Genomic DNA, 21,356 nt, shown 5'->3' on the forward strand with positions numbered 1-21,356 from the left:
AAGACTTTCAATTAAAATGTCCTCTCCTATATGGGGATTTCACGGCCAGCCAAAGTGGTTAAGGTGACTGCTTGCGTCAAACGAGAAATCCGGGTTCGAGTCCCGGTCTGGCACACATTTTCATTGTCGTCATTGCCTTACACAGCTGATGGTTGTCCAAATTCGCTACTGCGAATACATTTCTCGTATTTCATAATTGCTGTGCATGTTCGAAGTAAGAGTGCATCGTTGTTCTTAACCACGGAGGTACTGCAATATAGCACCTATCAGAAAATATATTGCATTGCTTCGTGATCTAGATTCTGTCATTTATGTACTCATCACACCATACTCATTTCGCGTCGGAATTCGCACTGCGAGCTACCAGTATGTGAATGGGTGTTTCTCCGAATTCGCAAGAGCATTCCATTGGCTGCAATCGGGGCAATTCAGGGATTCGCGGAGGCGCAACAGGGCAAAACCGCATGAGTCAGTCTACGACGTCGCCACCGGCCGTAACACACACAGTGCGTAGGCGAGGGGGTTCCCCCGCGCTGCTACGGCGTCGGGCGCTGCGCCAACAATGCGGAGGCTGGCGGCCGCGAGGCGCCGCGCGGCGGTCCGTGGCCCATTGGCCCAGTCCCGGAGGAGTGGGGGGACGCCGCGGTCCGAGTCGGCCAATGGCGGCGGCTGCGGGCGAGGTGGAGGGGGGCCGGTCCGCGAGAGCGCGGCGATCGAAGAGCACTCGCGGCGGCTCAGTCGAACGGACCAGGAGCGTCCGGCAGCTGTGGGCACGGGGACGCGACCGGTGTAGCCGAGAGCTGGCCCTCTGCAGTCAGCGGCGCGACGCGACGCAACGCGGCCGGTGCGACAGCGGCCGGGGGTGCGCACCAGCGACAACAGGTGAGCGCAGCGGCACTGCACTTAGCTGCGGCAGTTTACCGCTCCACGGCCGCAATTTTTAATGCCAACACCTGCCAATTTCTCTGGGTCCGATGATCTGTCTTTGGTATTCCCTAATATCTTGTCCGACTGAGTTTGGACATTGTTATCATTCCATTGCAGTTTATTCTTTTGAAGTAGCCTAATAATAACTCAGTAACTGTTCGTTTCAACACTCGAGAATCAAATAAGAATCAGTAGTAGACACTGTACAACATCTTGTATTCCTAGCCCAAATACGATCATACAGAGTATCTCCGCAAATATGTAATTGTCTCGATAAATATTTGTCTAATAGAACCCAGTACTTTGTACTGAACGAAGAATGTTTCACAGAAACGAAAGTAACTTAAGGTGCGCCCCAAAAGAGCGTGACAGGAAGTAAAATATTTTCAAATGTATACTACTGTACCAAGACTCCTTACTTTTATATTGTTTCATTAAGCAAGCAGTTTTGACGTTCCAATCACATCATCTTCTGGCCTGTCACATGAACGACACCAACTACCTTTCGTGCATATATAACACAAGGCACCAATATTCGTAAGTGGTCCCGTAGATATTCGAATTTCACGAGCATGTGTGCTTTTCACACGTTGAGTTAATTTGCTAAAATATTTTCAGCCTACATAAACGACTTATCAGATACCACAAAAAGCTCCATGATCGTTCCTTGACGAAGTAATTGTCTGCAGAGAAGTTTCGTCGCTAGACCATTGTACGGAGCAAAAGAAAAAAATGTGACAAAATTCTCTCTTGGTAACAATGAATTACAGTTGTCTTTCAACGCGGATAAATGTCAGTTCACACCTATAACAGAAATTCGGCAGTATCTGATTACCAAATTAGTTTTGAACCATCTTGAACATGTCAAATTGTATTAGTATTTAGGGGTAATCCTAAGAACCGGTATCAAACGGAGCGATAAAGTAAAGTCAGTATTAGGGAGGGCAACTTCAAGGCTTAGATTTGTTGGAAGTGTAGTGGGAAAATGCAAAGCATTTGTAAAGGAAATCACATTCAAGAAAGCAGTGCGGCGAGTTCTACGAAACTGTTCCAGAGTTCGCAACCGTTATGAAGTTGTCACCACAACATACATCAAACGAATTCAGAAGTTTGCTGCTAGGGTCGTAAAGATGAGTGTAGTCCATACAAGAGTGTAACTGAAATGAACGGGGGACGTGAATGAGAAAACCGGAAGAAACGCGAGGAAGTCCTCGCAATATCCTGGTGCGCCCCTGTATTCGACAGCGACTGTGCGACCGTTATTCTGCTACCAGACTAAATCTCACCTAATGGTCTCGTGAATAAGAACGATTAAGTTTCATTCATGAGCATAGTATTAGTCATTTTCTCTACCTCAGTAAATGAATGAAACAATCAAAAAAAAAAAAACGGTAAAATTGGTATTATGATCACTTCGCCATGGGCTGTACGGTGGCTTACGGAGTACATAAGCAGCTGTGGTCTTATTAATGACTTAAGGCTCAGAATGTCTTCGATAGCTGCAGAATTTACAATCTGACACTTGAAAATTTCCACGGTGACGTTTCCTGTCTTGGTGTTTCTTAGTCAGCAACTGTAGTATTCGTTACTGTGTTGTTTAGGCTACGCTGCAGGCTGATATTCGTTTTTACCTTTGTCGTTCATCGAACGTAGATGTACATGCGGGATGTACCTGGATATTAACACTGTAACATCGAATCATATTAATAGCGGTTTTCTTCAGAGTCGCAAACGTTATTGGAGCAATCGAAACTTTTCGGGACGATAGAAGACTGTCTTAACGTTACGGCCTATAGCATCTCGTCCTGTATTAAACCTGACATTAATGTATCAACTCTTGTTTCATTATTTCAGTCGTTCTTTCGAGACGACTTTTTTTCAGATTTAGTCATAATGCTTTAATCACTGTAGAAAAGAATTACAAAGTGTGTTCCATTTTATTGGGATGGACAGACGAAAGCCGCAAGAGAGGGCAGTAAGAGCTCGCTACCGCCAAACTACGCCCCATACAAATTTCTGCAGTAGTAAAGTCGTTGACATTAGGCGAAATAATCCCATTATTTTCCGCCCTTTGAATCATTTTTGTCTTCACTTTTTCTTTCGAAATGAAAGACAATGCATCAGAATACTGTCGGAATGAAGCAGAATAGGTCTCACATGTGGCTGAAGGTTTCTATGTCGTTAATAGTAACCAATTTTACTGACACAAATTCAGCACGGCGTACCGGCCATTTGTAGTTCTCCAGCTGACGTTTCTCAGTACCACTGCTACACACTCGTGGTTGTGATGGTAGACTAGATATCCCTTGGTCGCATGCTTTTAGTAAAGAAGTTTGGCCGCGGTGCGTGGCAGTGGGTGATTGCGGCGAGAAAAAAAATCCACGAAATATGGAGCAATAAATACTCTTAGGGAAAGCTATACACTCTCTGACTTATGAACCTTACAGTACATGTGAAAATGCGTTTTGTTTCATTCGTCAGGCATAAAACGATGCTTGCGCGGTTTCGTCATTCAGGCTTCAATGACGACTTGCAGTATCAAATCGACCAATTTTTAATCCCTCAGCGTGTTTCCGTCAGTCACACTTTACCGACTATAAAAAAGACACAAAGTAAAAAATTCAGATAGACTCAAAGATAAAAGTACTCGTAACCGACAAATGTATCATCTAAAGGCACACTACAGTGATTTCGGATGAACATTTCGGTTATTCTTCTTGAGTATAGTCATTTTCATGATTTAGCTCGTATTCATCAATCACTTCGCTTATTCTACTTTAGTATTATCCTTCGTGAGTGTAATCCTTATCATATTTCTGTTACTGTGAACGATTTAATATCGCTTCAATTCCATCACACCGTCATTTAAATACTATTACGTTAAGACGATATTATTAAACTAGCTCCCGGGTTCGATTCCCGGCTGGTTCAGGAATTTTCTCTGCCTCGTGATGGCTGGGTGTTGTGTGTTGTCCTTAGGTTAGTTAGGTTTAAGTAGTTCTAAGTTCTAGGGGACTGATGACCTTAGATGTTAAGTCCCATAGTGCTCAGAGCCATTTTGAACTAAACTAGCATCGGCCCTGTGGTGCTATCCGCAGTTAATTATGTGCAAAAGTAAAATTAATGCCAGTATGGATGGAAAAGGGTGAGGATTGTATAAGCGAGCATATTCACTAATACGGCCAAGTTCAAAAGTCATAAGAGTATGGCTATTTCTAAGACAACTAAGTGTTGTGTTGAGGTATCTGCTTACCACAGTCATCCTCTTCCATGCATCACCGTATGGATGAATAACGTTGAGGACTATCACCACTATATTGCATCGTAAGTGAAACAATAAAAACATTTTCTCATATACGGTGAAGTTCGTAAGTTATTTAGCTTTTCCTAAGAATATTTTTTGCTCTATATTTGGCCGATTTTTACCGACGAGACTCTCCCACTGCCCTGCTCCGCGACGAAACTCTCTTACTAAGAGGATAACTGTATTCATCATATCCTTAATGAGACGTGCGTCTGTACACATCTCATATACAGAATGCCCTGTGCCATGCCATACATTTCGACACGGAGAGCCGGCCGGTGGGGCCCAGCGGTTCTGGGCGCTTCAGTCTGGAATCGCGCGACCGCTACGGTCGCAGGTTCGAGTCCTGCCTCGGGCATGGATGTGTGTGTTGTCCTTAGGTTAGTTAGGTTTAAGTAGTTCTAAGCTCTAGGGGAGTGATGGCCTCAGATGTTAAGTCCCACAGTGCTCAGAGCAATTTGAACCATTTGACACGGGGAACGCAAGGTTTCTCAACTAATATTAATTATACAAAGCTTTGTTTTTGATCGAATACCCGCTGCATTAACAGAATGGCAATTCACAGTCGTAGAATTTGAAAGTGCCGAGTTTCAAAAAGATAGTGGTCTCTTTTAGAAGAGGAATATTTCTGGGAACTTTGCCTAATATTTGCACATATATGCGAGGAGACTACAAAAATTAAGTTGCACGTTATTAGGCAAGCCAAGTAATTTTTATCGAATGCTGCACTACACATGTGAGTGACACAGATACACGACACTAATTTTCAACATAGTCGTCAAGTCTCTTTGAACAACGGTCGGCTCCAGAATGAGATTTTCACTCTGCAGTGGAGTGTGCGCTGATATGAAACTTCCTGACAGTTTAAAACTGTGTGCCGGACCGAGACTCGAACTCGGGACCTTTTGCCTTTCGCGGGCAAGTGCTCTGCCAACTGATCTACCCAAGCACGACTCAAGTCCCTAGTTCGAGTCTCGGTCCGGCACACAGCTTTGATCTGTCAGGAAGTTTCAACGGTCGGTTCGTTCCTCCATTCGTTCACTTCCTCGAAGATGGAAATCCTCTGCGTGGTCACGGAGCTATCCCAGAACCGCTGTGCGCACGTCCTCGTCATTGGAAAAAAATCTCTTTTCCCCAGAAGATATTTCAACTTGCCGAAAAGCCTGCCTGGACACTGCCGTTTGTGGTTTGTGTCGACGGCCTTCTTTCTCGAACACCGTCGTCCACGTGCGTGCGGTGCCGCCATGCTCAAATTGTTGGCACCGTTTCACTACTGCTGAAAGCGATTATGGACTTGCTCCATATACCACGGGAATTTTACTGTGAGTGTGAAATTTAGCCGTTTGTCCAGTAAGAACCGTTCTGCCCACGTATATCAAGTTTCGAGTCCGTTTCCAGTTGCCGTGTCATTTCATTCGCAATCTGTGACACCCTGGTATCCGCACCGCAGCAGAACTTTATCTGTACGAGGCTCACTTCTGACATTGAGCCCCTCTTGTAACCCAATGGTCTTAGCGTGGTACGACGGAAGTAACTATCGCTACGTAAATTTATCGACGTCGTTCTAGTTTTGTAAACTTCAAAATATTTGTAAAGCTGTATCTGTATCTGAGTGTTACCATCAAATATGTTTATTGTGGAATGACGGCAACAGATATTATTTTGGACGGTGGCTTGCGACAGCAGCCCTATCGATACCTTTCGACGACAGGCTTCTGCACCAAAGCCGATTCCCTCATTTACGAGGTCAGTTCAAAAAATTCCGGAACTTTGTCCAAAATTTTTTTCTATGCTTCCTTTTACTTATTTTGCATGGTACCCTTCGAAATACTCTTCTGTACAATTTATACACCGCTCCCAACGGACCGGCCGCTGTGGTCGAGTGGTTCTGGGTGTTTCAGTCCGGAACCACGCGGCTGCTACGGTCGCAGGTTCGAATCCTGCCTCGGACATAGATGTGTGTGATGTCCTTAGGTTAGTTAGGTTTAAGTAGCTCTGAGTCTAGGAGACTGATGACCTCAGATGTTAAGTCCCATAGTGTTTGGACCTATTTGAACCATTGTGATCTCCCAAAACCGTTTCCGCTCCCAGAAGCAGTCTTGGTACGCCTCTAGCAGAAATGCGCAAAGGGCCGTCTGCGATTTTTTTTCTTTTTTTTTCTTTTTCTTTTTTTTTTTGCTTCGTTTATCGTTGCAAATCTTCGTCCTTTTAACGGGGTTTTCAACTTTGAAAATAAAAAAAAAGTCCGCCAGTCTGGAGAGTACACAGGATGAGGCAACACAGAGATTTCGTTTTTTTGTGCATTTGTCACGCACCAACAGGGATGAATGTGCGGGTGAGTTACTGCGATGGAAGAGCCACGAATTGTCTCGCTACTACATTTCAGGCCGTTTTCTTCCCCCATTTTCTCGCAGGCGTCTCAACACCTCCTGATTGTACCATCGACTAACAGTTTGTCCCTGTGGCACGAATTCCTGGTGAACTAATCCTTCAAAGTCAATGAAAACTATTAGCATGGTTTTGACATTTGATATGACCTGACGTGGCTGTTTGTTTCTCTTGGAGAACCTTTCCCGACCCATTGTGAAGACTGAACGGGCCGCCCGTTGTGGCCGAGCGGTTCTAGGCGCTACAGTCTGGAACCGCGCGACTGCTACCGACGCAGGTTCGAATCCTGCTGAGGCAGGTCGTGCGGTTCCAGACTAGCGCCTAGAACCGCTCGGCCACTCTGGTCGGCGAAATTCTGCACTGAGATACGGCAAAAGTCCCGTTGGAAAGGCTTCACGTTCTATACGTGTTTTATTGGCTCTACCACTTGTTTTCATGAAACAGAAATTATTTCATAGTGTGCCTCTGCCAGTTAGAACATTTGTATCCATTTTCAACAACGGCAAAATGTGTATTACAGAGGTGTACGGTGTTTTGATTGTACTAGGTTCCTCACCTACGATAGCAGGAATGATGATCGCATGTTGCCACCGTTTACCAATGTAAACGCCGACAAAGAAGGGCGTGTTTTCAGTCACATGCATTTCGGCATTCCATTCCGACACTTCCTTTGAAAGTGCTCGAAGGAGCAATTATGCGTCTTCATCTGTACTGTACGGTACGGAAAAGCGTGAAGGAAAAGCTGGAATTATTATACACCGAGTGAGGTGACGCGGTTGATAGCGATCTGGACTCGCATCCGGTAGGCCGATGGTTCAAATTCACATCTTGCCATTCAGTTCCTACCCCGCCCTTTCGTAATCCGAGCTTGTGCTCCGGATATAATGACCGCATTGTCGACGGGACGTTAAACTCTAACGCTCCTTCCGTCCTTATAATAATTACACGAATATTTAAGAATTCAAAGCATCACTCCACCTGTGAGATAGTAATGCTATATAACGAATTAACTGCAACGAAGTGTCACTTCGGCTACGAAGAGAAGCAAATTTATGACGTAAAAACTATGTCTTTCCTCATGCTAGTATGTGAGCAGTAATATATTTTTCATTGCACGTTTCATTACAGTTTCCGCAACTGAAATGTCGAACCCAGCTCGGTAAGATTTAATTTTTTGACTAGTTCGTATTACGTTGCTGACCTTTGAAAACATGTCAGATATGTAATATGGAGATCAATTTGTCGCTGTACAGGATATTGCGAAAGTTTTCTCCACTTTATCATCTAGTTAAGAAATACGTCTGGCCTGGTCGAATTCTGCAGAAAAGCTACGACCGTGAATCTACGTGTCCCTGGTTTGGTTTCCAATTTTTTTTTCTCTTCTTGTAGATGAATTAATTTTTGGATTCGTAATACACCTGTTAAATTGTTTCATTTTGTTTTTGCTGTAATGATTAGAATCGTAATACGGCATTACGACTGACCAAACATTTTTTCTCAAACTGCATCGGGATATTAACAGATAGTTTGAAATGGCAGTTTGGCAACAGTGCATAAAGTGTTGTAATTTGCCCGTTCCATTAGGACGTTTGTTAATTTGATGGATGCATAACGCCACTTTTACGTTTCAAAAATGGTTAAAATGGCTCTGAGCACTATGGTACTTAACTTCTGAGGTCATCAGTCCCCTAGAACTTAGAACTACTTAAACCTAACTAACCTAAAGATATCACACACATCCATGCCCCCGGCCGGCTTTTACGTTTCCTCTTCGTCTTTTGTGACGTCTGCAGCTGTGAAACTCGACTTCTAAACATTTGCTCGTGGTTTATACTACATCGGAGATTTTATAGAATTCTAGGATGAAACTCTCACTGACATGTAGTATAGCGTTGGGAAGGAAAACTTCTCTGAATTACTAAGTTGTTTTCCTGTACTCTCTGTTGTACTCATTACTAACAGCAAGCTCATTAAATACAGGGGACATGATTAACAAAATTTTGCAAGATCTGTATATCATCATCTGAAAGGTTTACAAGATACATAAATCACCTCGTCAAAAATGAAACTGTATCAAAGCTTCTCCACTTTGACACTGGATGATGGGAAACCTGTGTCGGTATTGCATTATGGGGTACGTTTGCGACGAGGTACTACCTGTGTCGATTCAGTATTACGTCTTTCCTCAAATGATGGAAATGTCGCAGATATTACATTTAGAGAAGCACCGTTTCTAGACTGTTAATGACTGGATGGTTTCCAATTTTATTAGACTGGCACTGGATTACAGTAGTGGATTTTAAACTATTTGCATTGCACATGGTAAATAAGCATATTTAGAGAGATTGTACTTCGTTTGACGTTGATAATAAGCTGGTAATAACTTCTAGCATGCTTCAATCCCACATACAATTTTTGGTTCTTTTACTTGCGCAGTTTTTATATCCCCAAACGTATTCTAAGAGATTTTTCCTATCTCGCAGCTAGAACCAAACGATTTTTCAAAGTTGTCTTAGGCGTTACTTCGAAGAAGTTCTGCGAAATATCCTCATTATTTAGTTGCAGAATACGAGCAGTAGTTTTTTCTACATTGGGTTAATGTACTGAGTCGTTTATCGTTGGCGAAGCGATAAGAGATTACGATTTCTGTCTTATAGCTAGTACCTCAGTCGTAAACTGCTCATTTAAATTCCGGAATTTTCTTTTTCCTTTCTCGGAAGTATCTCGGTCTAGACTGCCGATGCAGAATGTGCATTTATTGTTTTTTGTGAATCAAACATCGACTGAAAATAGTAACTTTAATTTCACAAGGGCTTTACGTTGAAACTTATTACTCATTGCTGTTGACATTGAGATGACAAAATTCGCGGGATTGCGATATGCACATACTTAGATGGCTTTAGTATCGGGTACACAAGGTATAAAGGGACAGTGCATTGACGGAGCTGTCATTTATATACAGGTGATTCACGTGAAAAGGCTTCCGACGTGAGTGTGGCCGCACAACGGGATTAACAGCTGTATGCGTTATGGTAGATGGAGCTAGACACATGGGACATACAATTTCGGAAATCGTTAGAGAATTCAGTATTATGAGATCAACAGTGTCAATAGTGCTCCGAGAATAACAAATTTTAGACGTTAGCACTCACCACTGCCAACGCAGTGGCCGACGGCCTTCACTTAAAGAGCGAGAGGAGCAGCATTTGCGTATGAGTTGTCATGGTTAACAGACAATCAACACTTCGTAAAACAAGCGCAAAAATCAATGTAGGCCGCACGAGGTACGTATCCGTTTGGACAGTGTGTCGAAGAACGAGATTTTCACTCTGCAGCGGAGTGTGCGCTGATATGAAACTTCCTGGCAGATTAAAACTGTGTGCCAGGCCGAGACTCGAACTCGGGACCTTTGCCTTTCGCGGCCAAGTGCTCTACCAACTGAGCTTTACTTCTGCCAGTACCTCGTCTCCTACCTTCCAAACTTTACAGAAGCTCTCCAGCTATAATTCAATTCCTTTTCGATAATAGGAAAAAGGCTTTTAGAAGAATAACAGCAATACCAAACAATAGTAGTTACCCTTTCTAACATAAATAATCAAAATCAGAGTCAGGAGATTAATATATGGAAAACGTTTAGATAAAAGAATAATATAGTTCGTTCTCATCATCTGTTAATGGTAGGAATTAAAACTCGATCCTTAACAAACTATAGATAATTGATCGTTTAGCATTGTTAGAATGATTATTTCTGCAATTTTTATTTATTTAGAAAATGGCTTAAACTATTTCATATTATAAATTATGTTGTGCATTATTATAACTAGTAGTACATTGTAGGAAGAGTATAAATACTCTGCCTCGAGAATCGTTAGGGCAGATGACTGTTGGACCCACTAGAGGACAGTTCTTGGTGCATGATCAGGTTTGGATTTACAATAGAGCAACTCGTGTGTTGGACATTGTCCAAAGCAGCCTATTAGAACAGTGCAGTGACGGCTTATTTCAGAGTGTTGAACAGTTTGATTTAATATCGCAAAAGGCAGAAATATATGTGACTTTATATTCATACTTTGTTGAGTATTAGTGTTGAACAATGCAATGGATCTCACTCACGTATTTCTATCAAATTACTGCATCTGGACTTTTTAACATCGCCGGTGTAGTACGTGCTACCATCAGTTAGCTGCAGTAGTAACGACGAGGCTTATTACACGGAAGATTGATCATGAGCTCGTAAGATACAGGATTTTGAAGTGAATAAATCTACGTACTTAGTTTATTTCAGTTGTGGCCTTTATCATTGTAGTGAAATCCATTATGGTATCCTGTATTTTAGCTCATGTATATAGTCGTCGCGGGACACCGAAGGCAAGATATTCACAGGTATTTAAACCATTTTAACAACTCAAATGGCTCTAAGCAGTATGGGACGTAACATCTGAGGTCATCGGTCCCCTAGACTTAGAACTACCTAAACCTTACTAACCTAAGGACATCACACACATACAAGCCCGAGGCCGGATTCGAACCTGCGACCGTAGCAGCAGCGCGGTTCCGGAATGAAGCGCCTAGAACCGCTCGGCCACAGCGGCCGACTGGACGTTACAGAGTGACGAATTCTGTAGTCTCATAAAGCTTTACTCGATGATCCGAGGGGGTTTGATAGAATTCTTAACTCACTGCAGAGACAAGCGTAGGATTGAGAATCACATGTCAAAAAAAAATTAGTGTGCAGTAAACTGCAACGAGTGACGTGATGAAGGAACATTGTTTTCCTTGTTGAGGTAGGCCCCAGGTAAAATTTGTTGTCTGTCACACGGGAGCAGCCAAAACGAAAAGTTTACGTATAAAATACCGTTGTTCTTAGAGAATATTTCGTATTGAAATTGGTGACTGCCTGTAACCACATATTTGCAATCACGGACTCATCTTTACTGGAACATTGTCGCTTGTATTATTGTACAATTTCGCCCGTGTCAAATGTGGAGCCGTTGTGCCTCTCTAGCGTGTTGCCGGTGCGTCTGGAACCGCGCGATCACTACGGTCGTAGATTCGAATCCTGCCTCGGGCATGATGTGTGCGATGTCCTTAGGTTAGTTAGGTTTAAGTAGTTATCAGTCTAGGGGACTGATGACCTCAGCAGTTAAGTCCCATAGTGCTCAGAACCATTTGAACCACTTGGACCGGCGACATGGAGCATTGTCATTCATAAAAATTCCAGCGTTCTCTGGAAACATCATGAATGGCTGCAATTGGTCTTCGTAAAGCCGAGCATTACCATTTACTCCCAATATTTGGTTCAGTTGGATCAGAGGACCCGCGTGTTCCATGTAACCACAGTCCACACCATTACGGAGCCACGGCCAGCTTGCAAAGTGTCTCGTGGACAACTTGGGTCCGTGTCTTCATGGGGTTTGCGCCACACTCGAACGCTTACCAACCGAAATCGGGGCTCATCTGAACAGGTCGCAGTTTTCCAGTCGTCTACGGTACAACCGTTGTGGTCACGAGCCCAGGAGAGGCGCTGCAGGCGATGCCGTGCTGTTAGCAAAGGTACTCGCATCGGTCGTCTGCTGCCATAGCCCATTAACGCCAAAAATCACTGTACTGGCCTCACGGATACGTTCATCGCACCTCCCACGTCGATTTCTGCTGTTGTTTCACGCAATGTTGCTTGTCTGTTAGCACTGACAACTCAACAGAAACGCTGCTGCTCTCGGTCGTTAAGTGAAGACCCTCGATCATTGCGTTCTCCGTAGTGAGAGATAAGGTCCGCAATGTGATGGCCTCGGTATGCTCTTGAGGCTGTGGATCTCGGAATACTGAATTCCCAAGCCATTTCCGAAATGGTATGTTCCATGCATCTACAGTTGCTCCAATTGCAATTCCGCGTTCAAAGTCTGTAAATTCCTAGCGTGCGGCCATAATCACGTCGGAAAACTTTTCATATGAATCACCTGAGAACAAATGACAGCTCCGCCAATGCACCACCGGTTTATACCTTGTGTACGCGATACTAACGCCATATGTATACGTGCATATCGCTATTATTACGTTAGTAAGATCCAGTTGTAGTATTTTATATACACTATAATTGAAACGTCCCCTTAGAAAAATTATGACTTACTGTGCTGGTAAACTTCTGAGTTATTTGATACAAAGACAGCTGAGTAGAACTGAACGTACTCAGACAGTTCTCTCTTTACTTATTCTGATGATCAGTAAACTGACACAATATTTTTTTAGCGCAACGCAATCTGACTTTCAATAATCCCTGTAAAAGAATGGCCCTGACTAACCTATACCTTTCACAAATCACTTACCTCACAAAAATCTTCTTTACTCGAACTACTGCAATACAGCGAGCGCCAATATTGCCAGCTAAATAAAAGATTCAAACTACTGAAGGCACTAACTACTGATAGGCATACTCAGCAAATAAAAGATTTTGGTAGAGAACAAACAATGTATTTACCTTAGTAGCGTTCAAAAGTCAATATATATATTTGTGACATCCAATTAAACAAATTTCCTTTTTATGACGGACACACGTTCAGATCGTCCGCTTAAAACTCTGACATCTCTCTTTCCACATCCACCACTGCTGGCGGCTCACCTCCAACTGCACAACGCTACGTGCTGTTCACATCCACCTGTCCAACGCTACACAAGCGAATATTTCAACAATGAGTCCAACCAGCCACATACTGCTCACAGCACAGTCAGTGATTTTCATAAAGAGCACTACGTGGCGTTACCAACATAGAAACCTAAACGGCCTATTCACATAAGTGATAGCCTTTCACAAAAATATGTATAGCCTTCAGAACGGTTGCTCAAATCGACCTCCCTGCGTCTCCAAACATTTAGCGACTCTCTGGGTCATGCTTATTCGAACTTTTGGCAACACAGGTGCATCCAGAAATTTCAAGAGCAGCACGGAAGCCCGCTGCTTCTTCCACATTCGTCGGTCGAGTAGTATAAACGTGCTCCTTCAATTGACCCCTCATGAATAAATCCAGGGGATTTAGGTCAGGCGAGCGCGAAGGCCATGAAGCAGAACTTCCGCGACTGATCCATTTCCCGGGAAAGATTCTACTTAAATAACGTTGCACCTTTCTCCAAAAATGTGCTTGTACACCATCATGTTGAAATCACAATGTGTGCCATCCTTGAGGGGGAATATCATCTAGCCATTGAGGCCACTTTGGGAAAGAAGCACAACTGATGAATAGACGACAATTGGTGACAACGGAGGAAAAAAGCATGGGGAGGTGCAGAGTGTAAGAGAACAGACTTGACGTTTAGAGGCTTAAGAAGAAAAGGAATTAATGAAAACGAGTTTACTCATGTTTCTGTGTTACGTTGATATAATTGTGCGCGTGTTGTATAAGACCCGCTGTATTTGCTAAATAACGATGCAGAAGCCACGTCACATTTCACGCAGCCTAAAATAAAAAAAAATTAGACGTGGAACTCTTATGATGGACGACTCCATCTATTTCCCTGACTGAGCAATACGGATATACGGTACTAAATGGCGGTATTTCACATAAATCTGGTTATAGTGTTGAGTAACTGCTTTTCTTCGTTGTCCAGTATCTACCGGAAATCTGCAAGGCACGATATTTTATACTAGACAATATTTTACAGGTTGATTCACCTCCGTTGTCGACCTCATATTTCATGAACCGTTTTAGATACAGTAACCTCATGAATTATGAGAAAGTCCTCATTAAATGACTTTTAATCTCTTTTTGTATCTATACCTAAGATATTGGCATCAGGTTAGCTTTTTCGTACAGAATCATAGTAATTTCTGCTGGTATTATCTTAATCCTAAAAGAGACGGATTGAATGGCTTATCACCCTTCCAAATTCGATTAGCAGCTTCGAAGAAATAACATCTGCGTGATTACTCTGCTATTCACAATAAAGTGCCTGGCAAAGGGTTCACTGAACCACCTTCAAGCTGTCTCTCTACCGTTCAACTCTCGAACGGCACGTGGGAAAAACGAGCACTTAAAGTTTTGTGTGTGAGCCCTGATTTCTCTTATTGTATCGTGATGATTATTTCTCCCTATGTAGGCGGGTGTCAACAGAATGTTTTCGCAATCGGAGGAGAAAACTGGTGATTGAAATTTCATGAGAAGAACCCGTCGCAACGAAAAACGCCTTTCTTTTAATGATTGCCACTCCAATTCACGTATCAAGTCGGTGACACTATTTCCACTATTTCTCGATAGTACAAAACGAGCTGCCCTTCTTTGTACTTTTTCGATGTCATCCGTCAGTCCCACCTGATGCCGATCCCACACCGCACAGCAATACTCCAGAATAGTGTGGACAAGCGTGGTGTAAGCAGTCTCTTTAGTAGACCTGTTGCACCTTCTAACTGTTCTGCCAATGAATCGCAGTCTTCGGTTTGCTCTACCCACAGTACTATCTATGTGATCGTTCCAATTTAGGTTATTTGTAATTGTAATCGCTAAGTATTTAGTTGAATTTACAACCTTCAGATTTGTGTGACTTATCTTGTAATCGAAATTTAGCTGATTTCTTTTAGTATTCATGTGAATAACTTCACACTTTCCCTTATTCAGGATCAACTGCCACGTTTCGCACCATACGGATATCTTACCTAAATAATTTTGCAAGTCGGTTTCGTCATTTGATGACTTTACATGACGGTAAATGGCAGCATCATCTGCAAACAATCTAAGACGGCTACTCAGATTGTCTCCTATGTTGTTAATATAGATCTGGAACAATAGAGGGCCTACAACACTTCGCGCGGGATTAGCCGAGCGGTCCGAGGCGCTGCAGTCATGGACTGTGCGGCTGGTCCCGGCGGAGGTTAGAGTCCTCCCACGGGCGTGGGTGTGTGTGTTTGTCATTAGCATAATTTAGGTTAAGTAGTGTTGTAAGCTTAGGGACTTATGACCTTAGCAGTTAAGCCCCATAAGATTTCACACACATTTCAACATTTTTTGTAACACTTCCTTGGGGAACGCCGGATATTACTTCTGCTTACTCGATGACTTTCTGTCTATTACTACGAACTGTGATCTTTCTGACAGGAAATCACGAATCCAGTCGCACAACTGAGGCGATACTCCGTAGGCACGCAGTTTGGTTAGAAGACGCTTGTGAACAACGGTGTCGAAAGCCTTCTGGAAATATAAAACTGTGGAATCGATTTGACATCCCCTGTCGATAGCACTTATTTTTTCATGAGTATAAAGAACTAGTTGTATTTCACAAGAACGATATTTTCTGCATCCGTGTTGACTATGTGTCAGTGATATAGACATGGTATTCCGCGGAAGTTCATGTTACGTGGAAGTTCATGTTTTTATACCGATCTGTCGCGTCAGGCTGGAGGGACACACTCTTTACGCAGTTAAGAGAGTCCAATTACAGAAGCCGAATTGTCCGGAAATTTTTAGTTTAAAAGTGACACTAATAGCACTTGGATACAAAAAAAAGTTCAAATGTGTGTGAAATCTTATGGGACTTAACTGCTAAGGTCATCAGTCCCTAAGCTTACACACTAATTAACCTAAATTATCCTAAGGACAAACACACACACCCATGTCCAAGGGAGCACTCGAACCTCCGCGGGACCAGCCACAATAACACTTGTATACCTTTGCTTGTATCGACGCCCCAGCAAGAATGCAAAGGATGTGCGTCTAAGACTGAGTCACCTGTTACCTACGTTAACAGTTCTCCTCTTGATTATGCCATAGCTTTGACAGAATTGTGGACGTCAGAAAGTGAATGGATCTGTAGAACAGTGACTTCAGGCATAAATACTGTTAAATAATGAAGTCGCGTCATCACTTTGTCAATTTGCAGACTAACATTGCATAACTGCGTCGGCAACAGGAGCAAAATGAAAATCACAAAAGAATGTGGTAATAAACAATGTCTTAAAATTCCATTTTCCTCATCAAGGGTTCGAATTGCTCACCGTCTACTGCAATATAAATTTGAGTCGCTGGTGCAAGAACTCCTGGACAGACAGGTATTTCGATATCCTTACACATTCTATAACAATACGACGTGTTAAATTCACTTAGGTAGTCGGAACTTGTGCATAGATTCCAGTTGTCTGATGGACTCATTACAAGCTCTAGAGTGCGTAAACGTGCTTGTTTGCTGCGAATCAATTTTTCGGTAGAGTGGGCCGGCCACTGTGGCCGAGCAGTTCTAAGCCCTTCAGTCCGGAACCGCGCTGCTGCAACGGTCGCAGGTTCAAATCCTGCCTCGGACATGGATGTATGTGATGTTCTTAGGTTAGTTACGTTTAAGTAGTTGTAAGTCTAGGGGACTGATGACCTCGGATGTTAAGTCCCATAGTGCTTAGAGCCACTTGAACCATTTATGAATTGTGGTCAATGACATCTGCTTTCCTTCCCGATCAGCATCACACACTTCCGTGCGGCCCTGATAAAATTGTTGACGGCCGGAGGCGACAAGCATGTGCTCTATGTACCGCTAGAATTTCGCGGGGATTCCGTGTGCAATTGAGACTGTCTCGCGTAATTCTATTCTGCAGTGCGTTTGCAGTTGCAGCGCCATTTCACTCTCGCTCTACGATGTACCTGTTATCTCTACCGCAGCAGAACTGTGTGTACAGGAAAACCAGAACATGTGACTTCTTTTGAAAATTGCGCAATGTTCTTAGCGTGGGACGACATGACACTTACTTTTTAAATCTTGGATTTGTTTCTAATTCCCGTCGTAGAAGCGTCAAATACGTCTGATATTAGTGGACCAGTCTATTGCTTTCAGTAGCTAACTGGCAACGAGGGATACAGTGAGAGTAGTGTGAATGTATGCTGTACTTTATCGTAGGTTGTAAAATCTGTTTAATATTCAGATACCGATATGATTTATTGCTTCGTTGGACGTAGAAAAAACGGAGATACTCCACAAGGAGGATTAGTAAAGGAGACACCGAAGATCCGTAGAAGAGCGTCGCTTTCCGTGACGGGTTCATTTATCAAGCGCGAGTGGCAGGCGCTACGAGACAGGTTCTTGACTTCACGGAGAGGCACGTTCCGGGAAGAGTTAGGCATCGTATTACTTCTCCACGCACACAACCCGCTATGTGGCCTCAGTGAGAAAATAGGAAAAATTATGGCTCATACAGAGACTTTCCGACTCGCTATTCTCGCATGCCATTCGCAACTAGAGCAGGAAACCAGGGAAGTGGTAGTTGCAGCACTCTCTAAACACGGGCAAATCGCTGAATGACTTTTTCAAAAACACACGGTCGATTTCCGTCCACAAATCCTTAATGACCTCTTCAAATGGTTCAAATGGCTCTGAGCACTATGGGACTTAACTTCTTAGGTCATCAGTCCCCTAGAACTTAGAACTACTTAAACCTAACTAACCTAAGGACATCACACAACACCCAGCCATCACGAGGCAGAGAAAATCCCTGACCCCGTCGGGAATCGAACCCGAGAACCCGGGCGTTGAAAGAGATAACGCTACCGCACGACCACGAGATGCGGGCAATGACCTCTTCGTCGACGGAGCACTAAACAGTAATCTTCCTATCGAAAGTCGTTTATAGCGATGTCTCTTTATATATTTACTTTATTTACTGTGTGTCTCAAGCCGTGGTGTAAACTCGTCTCGTTTATGCAATGTGGGTGGGTTCCATACCAGACGCGCGGAGTGGCCACGCGGTATGACGCGTCGTGCCACGGACTGAGCGACCCCTCCCGCCGGAGGTTCGATTCCTCCCTCGGGCATGGGTGTCTGTGTTGTTCTTAGCACAAGTTACTTTAAGTTGTTTTTAATTCTTGGGACTGATGACTTTAGCAGTTTGGCCCCTTAGGAATTCACACACACATGTTCGGTTCCATACGAGGCGCCTTTGCTGTGGCTGAGTGATTGTAGATGACTGAAATTACTGCAGTTGCAGCGTAGTGTCTGAACAGAACTTCTAATTTCGAGCAGGCCGCGGTGGTCTAGCGGTTCTAGGCGCTCAGTCAGGAACCGCGCGACTGCTGCGGTCGCAGGTTCGAATCCTGCCTCGGGCATGGATGTGTGTGATGTCCTTAGGTTAGATAGGTTTAATTAGTTCTAAGTTCTAGGGGACTGATGACCTCAGAAGTCGCATAGTGCTCAGAGCCAGCCAAAAGTATCCGGACACATAGTTGTGGGCATTAATATAGGGAGTGTGTCCACACTCCTCCACAACGGCTTGAACTCTGCTGGGGACACTTTCAATAAGATAACTGAGCCCATTCTTCGAGAGTCGAAACTATAGAAGTTGGTGATACTGGTCGCTGGGGTCTGGTGCGAAGCCCACGTTCCATCTCGCCCCAGTGGATTTCCATTGGGGTCAGACCGGGACTCTGGACAGGCCAGTCCACTTCAGGGATGTTACTGACCACAAACTATCGCCTCAAAGATTCTGCTTTGACAGGGTGGATTGTCATGTTGATACCAACAGTCATCGTCTCCGAATTTCCGTCTACTGTACGAAGTATCACAATGCTGTAAAATGGGTTAATATTCCTCCTCATTTAAGGTTTTATTGAGTCCAATAAGCGACTCCTGTTGCCCAAGACACTGTTCCCGCCACCGGAGGGCCGTAAACCTTTGCTTCTATCTACCCAATCTGAGCACTGACGCGAAAGCTGCCACTTCGTGAACCTACAGCAGATACGGGGTGGCTACGCGCGTCTCCTGGCTAATTGTTACCACGCTGCAGGATGGTCTCAACTCCCATTGTGTCTAATAACTGGACAATCTCACCCTCGTTGACCATTACAACTACACCTACACAGGCGTTCCTCGCACTGCTAATACACACATCAAATAAAAGTTTTACATCACCTCGGTTCCGAGAGTTCCGGATACTGTACAAAAAATTTTAATACAGATCAACATTAACATCATTTTCGTCATTTTTATTGCTCATGAAAACCACACATTGCATGTTGTACCATCATACAGCGAGACCTTCAGAGGCGGTCCAGATTGCTGTAATATCAAGCAGCACGTGCTCTTGCATTGATGCATGCCTGTATCCTTCGTGGCATACTATACAGAAGTTCATCAAGGCACTGTTGGTTCAAATTGTCGTCATAGATCCCTCAGAGTGGTTGGTGGGTCACGTCGTCCATAAGCAGCACTTTTCAATCGATCCCAGGCATGTTCGATAGGGTTCATGTCTGGAGATGTACTAGTCATGTCTGGAGATGTACTAGTCAGTCTAGACGAGCGATGTCATTATCCTGAAGGAAGTCATTCACAAGATGTGCACGATGGGGGCTCGAACTGTCTTCCGTGAAGACGAATGCCTCGCCAATATGCTGCCAATATAGTTGCACTATTGGTAGGAGGATGGCATTCACGTGTAGTACAGCCATTACGGCACCTTCCATGACCACCAGCGGCGTACGTCAGCCCCACATAATTCCACCCCAAAGAAGCAGGGATCCTCCACCTTGCTGCACTCGCTGGACGGTGTGTCAAAGGCGTTCATTCTGACCGGGTTGCCTCCAAACACGTCTCCGACGATTGTCTGGTTGAAGGCATACTCGACACTCATCAGCGAAGAAAACGTGTCGCCAATCGTGAGTGGTCCATACGGCATGTTATTGGACCCATTTGTACCGTGCTGGATGGTGTCGTGGTTGCAACGATGGACCTCACTGGATGTCGGAAGTGAAGTTGCGCATCATGCAGCCTACTGCGCACAGTTTGAGTCGCAACACGACGTCTTGTGGCTGCACGAAAAGCATTATTCAACACGGTGGCGTTGCTGTCAGGATTCATCCGATCCAAAATTCGTAAGTAGCGGTCATCCACTGCAGCAGTAGCCCTTGGGCGGCCTGAGCGAGGCACGTAATCGACCAGTGAGGTTGGTGTTCCTACACTCTCCGTAAATGAAATGTCTTTGGTCTCCATCGCTAACGTTGAAATCGGTTGAAATCACTCAGCCAAGGACCCACGGATTACAGAAATTATTCAAGGCGTAGCAAGAAAATGAAAAGGTTGATGGTTTTAAAGTAAACAAAACAAGGTTGCTCCATTTATTCTTTCCCCAAGTACAAGTCATAAGCACACATAGATCGCAGAAACGACATCTGTGAGTCTATAGAGATAACAAGGCATGAGACTACAAATAACATGAAAGTGGTCTAAAACACATTCCACTTAAATCGGTGTAGGATTCGTCACGATTAGAAAGCTATGTAAGAGCGTGGATTACTATAACAGTTCAGTGATAGATTATTTTCATCAGAATCGATAGAAAACCAAGACCAACAGCAAGACTTCAGGTATAAATGACGACGTCACAAGCAGAAGATGAAGAGACCGAGAAAATGTATGAAGGTACGCAAGGGGAATTTACGCTATTCTCGCGATACAAACGCGAGATATACTATACCAGCAGCAGAATTGTCGCACAGACTTCACTGAATATCGGTTATCTATATCCAAGAGTATTTCGTGACAACGTCGATCACATAGTATAGCTTAATGTGCAGCTCGATAATTTGCGAGAAAGGGAGGTGTGACAGACCCGCATCAAATACGTGTGGCGGATTAGCAACCGTTAGGCGAGCACAACGAAATCCTATGAGCGGAGTTAAGCCGTTATCCTATGCTAACATAAGCAAATGCCGAGCTTTATCTCAGTCTCCGCTTCAGAAAATACGGCGCGCAAATAGTTGAAATACAGGCTTATTCGTAAGTA

At 43.8% G+C, this 21,356-nt stretch overlaps 1 protein-coding gene across 8 annotated transcripts in view; it reads left to right on the forward strand.

The window, feature by feature from the left end:
* The first annotated feature begins 722 nt into the window (after positions 1–722).
* The window catches only part of LOC126272639 (protein madd-4), a 1,706,630-nt gene continuing 1,685,996 nt past the window's right edge, over positions 723–21,356 (forward strand). For 3 of the 8 annotated variants that reach the window (XM_049975622.1, XM_049975626.1, XM_049975621.1), the window contains exon 1: positions 723–882. The gene's annotated coding sequence lies outside the window, so the exon portion shown is untranslated. The remainder of the gene's footprint in view (positions 883–21,356) is intronic. The other 5 variants (XM_049975620.1, XM_049975624.1, XM_049975625.1 and 2 more) reach the window with 3 other exon arrangements.

This window comes from Schistocerca gregaria, chromosome 5 (assembly GCF_023897955.1).
Source record: "Schistocerca gregaria isolate iqSchGreg1 chromosome 5, iqSchGreg1.2, whole genome shotgun sequence".
Lineage (NCBI taxonomy): Eukaryota > Metazoa > Arthropoda > Insecta > Orthoptera > Acrididae > Schistocerca > Schistocerca gregaria.